Genomic DNA, 8,086 nt, shown 5'->3' on the forward strand with positions numbered 1-8,086 from the left:
CAAGTCTCGACTGAAGAGCTACGGGCATGATGCTTGTTAGTACTTAGTAGCCGCCTCATGCTCAGGTCTCTATCTCTTGCGTCATTACCCTCAAGCCCTACAATTGCCTCTAACCACCCTGCAGGTCCGTAAATGAGCAATATGTGCCTGTGCCTTATACAATTGTTGCTTCTAATAATGTGATTAAATAAATAGGTGTTGCAAAAGTAGTGCGTAAAAAGGGCAAGACACAACTATTTAAGGATGGAAGTCCGACGGTTTACAGTGGTATTGTCGATAGAGTAATTAGTAGACCAACACCCATCACTGGGGATATTGTCCTCGGTGCTATCAGCACCGAGGAGCCAATTGGCTGGGGTTTTTACAATTTTGTGGTGGTAAAAAAGTTGGGAAGTAACGGGTTATTTTTTAGTAAATTAATCGACAGCGGCAGGCGATGGTGGAGGCGGTGGACGGCAATAGCAGTGACGGAGAAGAAGAAGGGGAAGTGATGGTTTTTACAATAAGATTTAAAGGAAAAACAAATTTATTTACACACATGGAGGTTATGTAAACTGATAAGGAGTTCTAGTCATACTTGCATCCATAATAAGCGCAAGTTTAACAAGTATATTAACGGAAGGGGCAAATTTGACCCATAACTCTAATGGAGGGCAAATTTAATCTATAGACCATACTTGGAGGGTAAATTTGACCCTTTTCCCATTAAGGAAAGAAGTGATGTAATTCAACATATGACGAGGAAGAAAAGTGATGATGCTAACGGATTGTGTGTTAAAATTATCAATTGCATTAACAATTTCTTACAAAATTACTTGTGGAGTCTTGTAATTTTTTCACAATAAACACCTATTTTAACCTCAAGGTCATCACTCTTAACTTGTGGTGTCTAGAATGATCTCAAGTCACTTCCTTTTATAAGTGATCAATGTGACTTGTAACTCTACTTCATCTCCGAGGAAGAGTCGAAATAGAATAACTTGAATTCGGAACCGTCACAATCTTAGTGAGAGACTCAATTTCTTATCTCATGTTTGTTAAATTTTTTGTAAAAAAATGCCAATTGAAGTGGAGAGTTTCTTCCCAAAAAAAAAAAAAAAAGGTGCTTGGGTCAACTATTCAATAGAATGATATTGAGCATCTTTCCTTCAAGAATTTCATGACTTAGATGGACACATATCCTCACTCTGATATCAATGAAGGAAAAACATGGAGATTTATGTGGAATTAAGTATACATTCTTGTAGGATCCATTGTGTTTTACCACTACCAATTGCATTAACAATTTCTTACAAGATCACTTATAAAGTCCCGTGAGTCTATCACTATAAATATTTGATTTAACCTAAAATAAATTAACTCTCAACTTGTAGCATGTAGAATTATCTCAAGTTATTTTATATTACAGGTGAACAACGTGATTTCTAAAATCACTTCATTCAATAGTTTCATAACTCTTCTTTCTTTAATGTGACTTAGCTCCACTTCATTCAAGAATGTCATAATCTGCTAAGAATATAACCTGACTCTCGTACCAAAATAAAATACTTGGAGATTCGTGCTTAACTATACATTTCTTCTTCTAAGATCGATTGTGTGTTATCATTAATTACCAGTTGCATTCTTGGTTTCTCAAGATCATTTGTGGAATTTATCAATTTTCTGTAACACACTTTTATACTTAACGATTTCTACTCTCTACTTGTGATGTCTAGATTGTTATTGGGTCGCTCCTTTTTATAGGTGAACAATGTGACTTCTAACTTCACTTCATTCAAGAGTTTTATGACGTTTCTTCTCTTAATGTGACTTAACTCTCACTTCAACAGAGAGTTTAATAACTTAGATAAACACGTAAGTTCGTTTTGGTATCATTGTAGGAAAAAATTAGGAGATTATGTGAAATTCAACATACCTTCTTTTAGGATAGATTGTATGTTACCACTAATTGCAACAAACAAAAACAACTTACCCAGTGAAATCCCACAAAGAGGGGTCTGAGGAGGGTTGAGTGTACGCAGACCTTACCTCTACTTTGGGAGGTAGAGAGGCTAATTTCGGTAGACCTTCAGCACAAGAACCAACAATTCAAAGCAGTACAAAAGGCATGACAAAATACTATAGGAAGCAAGATAAAGCTGACTGAACGGAAAAGAGTCGTAACTACCACAGAATAATATGCTATTCGAAGTACAAGCAATAACAAATAGTAACAGAAATCAAACGACAAGAAACTACAAGAATAATACTATAACTATTAGTATGAAATGATAAGTAGGACAACACTCAACTACTTGTTACTCCTCTACCCTAATCTGTGTCCTTCATAACCTCCTATCTAAAGTCATGTCCTCGGTAAGCTGGACCTACGCCATGTCCTGTCTAATCACCTATCTACAATACTTCTTCGGCCTACCTCTGTCTGTCCTGAAACATTCATAGCTAACCTCCCACACCTTTGCACTGGGGCATCTGTGCATGTCTTCTGCACATGCCTGAACCATCTTAACCTCGCTTCCCACATCTTATCCTCCACCGAAGCCACTCCCACCTTGTCTGTAATGACCCATTTGGTCGTTTAGGATTTTTGATCCTTTTACCCCTGTTGACCCTTTCCCTAGTTTTGTTAGAATAATTTTGACCCGCAGGGATGGGTGGTATAATTCCTAAGGAAGTCGGAAGAGTAGTAATGAAAATTAAGGATTTTAGAAGCCCTTAAGTTGAAATAGTGATAAATAGTTGACCAAAAGTTGACTTTTGTGTATACGAACCTTTTTGGGAATTTCGTCGGTTCCATGAGGTTCATAAAGTCGATTATAACTTGGTAAGATGGTTGGTTCAGAGAAGCGTTTTAGTTACTTGGTTGGAAACTTGTTTTTTGGGATTGTGGGGGTGAACCGGGTCAAGATGATCTCCGTTGGGAATTTCGAGGGCACGGGTGACTTTGTAGCATGTTTTTACATCGATATGCATATTTAGTTTGTATTTAGGAAGTCTCAGATGGATGTCCAGTTTCGGGCTGGACTTATGCGGGCTCACCTACACAGGACTTGGCCCGAAGACGCGAGAGGGTGAGGTGTTAAGTGGCTCCGTATATGCGAGAGCCACTTCGTGTAGGCGAGTCGCATCTGCGTAAAAGGTGTTTGTGGATGCAAAAATCGCTAAACAAAATTCCCAATTTCGAACCCATTCTTTCCATTCACCTAAATCTTAACCCAGAGAGTGTTGTGGATGAATTTGGAGAGCTTGTGGGTGATTTCATCTTGGGGAAAGCTCATTTGTACTTCTTTGTGATTTGTTTATGGCTTAGATTGAAATCCATGATAGCTTTCATCTTTTAAGTTAGGGAAGATACGTTAAAACCCTAAAGTGTTTTATGATTCTTTTTCAGTTCTAATGAGTTTTGTAGGAATGTCTATTGATTCTAAGTTTCTAATCATTGGGGAATTTAGTTACTAAGTTGAATCTCTCCTTAATTCTAGGGTGTTGAATATGGAAAATTGGGGTTTTCTCTAAATTTGGGGTTTTTCATTAATGATGAAATTAATGCTAATGGGGGACTAGTTGGTGTTGATGATTAGTATTTGGAGTTCTTGAGCTTAGGGTCAACCTTTTTCAACTTGAAATTTCTCATTTTACTCTTGTGGGCCCAAGGTCACTTTTTAGGGTTATTTTTGTGGTTTTTTCGAAAGCATTGCAATATGTATATCATTAGATTCATAATATAATGCAGATCAATTATTTGTTAGACTTTGAGCGTTTGGAGGCAATCCGGAAGGGAAAGGCTCAGGTTTGAAGAGTTAGAGGTTCGTGTTCGGCTTTGAGGTAGGTTATGACTTACCTTTCTTAGACTTTGATTAGTGAATCACATGTGTTATGTAGTTAATTACGGGGAAAACATGATATGCCTTCGAGCATGGTTGTGGTGTTAAATCCTTTGGTTTGGTATGATTTCTAATTATTTGGGCTTGCTGCCATATTTTATACAATTATTGACATGTGTTGTACTTAAAACGTGGTTGTGGTTATGTGGGCTGTGCTAGTTCTATTTGTTATGATTGGGATTAAGTATCTGATATGTTCCCATGATAGTCTTGATAATCCGTGCAAGGGTTGAATTGTTATTGTGGTGCTTATGAATTCCATCTAATATTAACTGGCATTGGTCGCATGTGATTTCTCATTTCTTGAATTCATACATTAATACATGATGAAAGAGTTCTGGGAGCAGATTTTGAAATGGAAAGAAAGAGAAAAAGGAAAGTAACAGTCTTATTGCTATAGTCTGAGGTCTGTACCAGATGTTGCTTATAGCATGTGTGTACAGGTTCGAGCTACTGATCATTATATCTCATCTGCATTGCACTTCTTATCTTCGCATCGCATACTACCTCATTGGATTCTTATTGATGTTGCACTTGTGTTATTGAGTGTTTTATTAGAAAATTGGTAGACTTGTGGGTTAGAAGCTTAAACCTTGGCTATGACTGGTGAATATTGAGACATACTGTGACTGTTGATTGTTATTAAGTGAGTTATTTGTTCTACTAGTTGATTTATGTGTTTCATATGTGTTAACTAATCTTAGTTGGCCTATGATGCTTACCAGTACTAGTGTTGTACTGATACTACTCTTGCTACACTCCTTTTGGAGTGTTGATTTTGATCCAGGTTGTGTTCTAGACCTCGCTAGCGATCTGAGGCCTTTGATAGAGACTCCAGGGTGAGCTACTGCTAGACCTACATCTTGGAGATTCTTCATTTTACATATCTGTCTCTTCTTTTTATATTCATGAGCCATTAGTTTTGCTAATGAGATCTGTAGTACTCTTTTCAGACTATGTATTATTTGGTAGCTCTTGTACTAGCTTCAGACTAGATCCTTGGGGTGTAATATTTCTCATCCCGCACCTACATTATTATTTTATATATCTATTGAGACTTAGTATATTTCTATTTTCACTTTCGCGTTGATTTAATGTTTGGTTATGAGGGAAAGATTCGCCCACTCGGGGGGTTAGAGCGGGTGCCCGCACGATTCACTAGTTGGGTCGTGACAATTTGGTATCCGAGCCCTAGGTTCACCGATCTCACCAGTACCAGAGCAATGTCTAGTTGAATTTTGCAGATTGGTATGAAGAGCTCTGCACTCATCCTCGAGAGGCTATTGGGCATTTAGGAAACTTTCATTCGTTCACTCCTTTCGTTTTACTTTAATCAAATTGGTATCTAGAAGATTCAAATTAGTATCTAAACGATTCAAATTGGTATCCAGACGATTCAAATTGGTATCTGACTTCACTTTCTATTCTCTCACAGATGGTGAGAACACGTTCTTGAATTCATAAACGGGTGGTTGACATGACATGGCACGGTATGGTTCGAGATGTGCCATTCTGATATGGTGGCGTGACCAAGTACAGTCTTTACCTATAATCGAGACTTTTGGGTTCGGTATGAGAAAGTGGAGTGATGATACAGAGGACCGCATGATCTTTATGTCTTCAGCGATTAGTTGCTCAGAAGACGCAGAAGTGCAATTATGGTTTATCCAGAACGATTTGTTTGTGATTGGTTGGGGGAAGTTCAGCATCGTCAAGGTTAGTATGATAGTTTTGTTGGCACAAGTGTATCAATGGCAAGTCAATGATTCGGTAGTGATGGAGTATAGATGTTAATATATGGAAACAAGTGTAAGCTTGGGGAGTACCATCAGAATTGACAAATGGATAGTAATCGTGTTAAGACATTGAATAGAAGTTGAGGATAAGGAATGGAAAGGCTACTTGAGTGATAAGGCGTGAGGAAGTAAGATTTCTCGGGGTACAATTGTAAGATCACTTCGTTGTTCTATGGGACAGGCGCACAAGGAAGAGAACTTAAATAGATCAATCTCCGCAATATGAAGAAAACAATTGGTATATGAAGTTCTTGTCAGGATATGGTTGCAAGATGTGCAAGGGTGGACGTCGTATAAGCGTATGAAAAGTTAAGTTGGGCTTCGTGATGACAGAATTATAGTGGTGGAGTAATGATTAATGGTTTGGGGGTTCCTGCAAGAATTGGCTATCCATTTCAGGTCAGGTTGCAAGGATACTTGTGACGTGTAAACTTAAGGAAATAGACAACGGTGATTCTTCAATAGAAGGTGTGTTTGTATGGTCGTGGTGTTTCGAGGTTAGAGAAAAAGGGGTTCATTTGAACTAAGAGCTTATTGATTTGAGAATTTTGTTGCGGTTTTTCGATGTAGAGTGGATGTAAGGGTTCATAGATGAGTGGTATGTTCGATTAAGTCATAGGCTAATGTGGAGAGCTTGAGCACTAGACAGGGGTAAAGTTTTTATTTCTAAGGAATTATCAGGTGTTGCATCTAGTCTTGGATAAGATTTGTGGGCATATTATATAAAGGTTAATGCATGAAAAGTTCTACAATTACTGGTGTCATGACTTTTTGGAGTTGACCGAATGAGAGGAATAATTGCACTATTGTTAGAGGTGTTCGGGTTCAGCAAAGTAAGGCAAGGGGCAAGTATCGTTCAAGGACCCTTGAGTGAGGAGTCGGTCAGTAAGGACATTTTATAGATCAATGATGGTTTTGAGCCAATTCTAGTTGCGAAGAGCATTTCAGAAATTAAGTTAAGGATCAACGGTATCGGTTGGTACAAGGAAAGACGAGTTCACTATTGAATGTTCGGTATCGATGTTGGGTTTGTAAACTCATGAACCAAGTTAAAAGAAGGGTTCTTCAGTTAATAGATTTTGGCAAAGGTACTTTGATGAAGCTATATGAGGACGTTAGAGGATTATGTCTACGGTAATTAAGGATTTTAGATTAATTCAGTGGTGGTTTGAGGTATTGCATCGATAATGATGGATTCTTGTTTGGATAGCTAGAGCTGGTTGGTATTTTTCTAGTAGAGAGGCTTCATGAAGAATTATATATATGGTGTGACGAGTTTTGAGGAGAAATCAGTTTTGAAGTTAGGTGAGATAAGGGAACTCTCGGTTGTTCGGGTATGTGGCATACTACTATCTTCAGGATTGACTCAACTATTTTGCAAGACTTATGATATTGCGAAACAATCTTGAGTCGGTTTGAGTGACGTTCAGTCGGTAACAGTGATTGTAACTTTGAAATGGAATACGGAAAGTGAGGAATTAAGGTAAAGCATAGGTGATCTTGAACCGGAGGAAGCAAGGTACATCTTCAGAAAAGGAAAGAACTCGAACTTATATCAGCGTGACTACTTGAATCATGTACGGATTATGGCGACCTTATATTATATCTTTTAGATAGGGTGTAAAAGTGATAAGTATGATTGAGGAAAGAAGTCTATGGACAATTCGACATGGGGTATGGAAAGTGCTATAGGACCTTCAGACGATTATGGAAGAGCTGCATATCTTGGATGACGTGTGTGGCAGATGAGGAGGTGAATTGTACGGTACCAAGATGGGTAATTTCAGGGCATCCTTGGATAGATGAGCTAAAGTTGACTGATAAGAAGAAATCTCTACGATGGAAAGTTGAGCATATAATTCGAGGCAGGACCATGTCAGTGGTATTGGATTGTGTCGAAATTACGATTACATAGTATAGTTGAGTATTTCGAATACGAATGACTTGAGAGTAATTGGGCGTGGTAAGAGACATGGATTATATAAATTGATGATTTTGAATTTTGCTAAAAGTATAATATGGTTGTGAAGGATGATGTTCGGGACCATAGGCCTTACATTGGAATGTTAGGGGTTACGAATGAGTTTAATAAATGTTCAAGGAGGAGAGTTCAATGTAATTAGATTCCATGGAGTTTATAGTAATTGGGTGGCTAGTGCGAGTCGAGGAATATGAAGGTTTTAAGTCATAAGATAAAGTTCATCAGTACTCGGTTGACGACTCGGGAAAAATCCAACTTTTAAGGTTGGGAACTACACCACGAGGGTGAGTATCCAAGAATAACGGATTAGACTAGGTCACCACAGACTGATGGAAGACTTACTGTCCAGTTTATGAAGATTTCAAAACAGTTCGGGTGATTATTATGGATATTTAGAGAAAGGTGCATTATAAATGGATCGGGTC

This window comes from Lycium barbarum, chromosome 2 (genome assembly GCF_019175385.1).
Source record: "Lycium barbarum isolate Lr01 chromosome 2, ASM1917538v2, whole genome shotgun sequence".
Lineage (NCBI taxonomy): Eukaryota > Viridiplantae > Streptophyta > Magnoliopsida > Solanales > Solanaceae > Lycium > Lycium barbarum.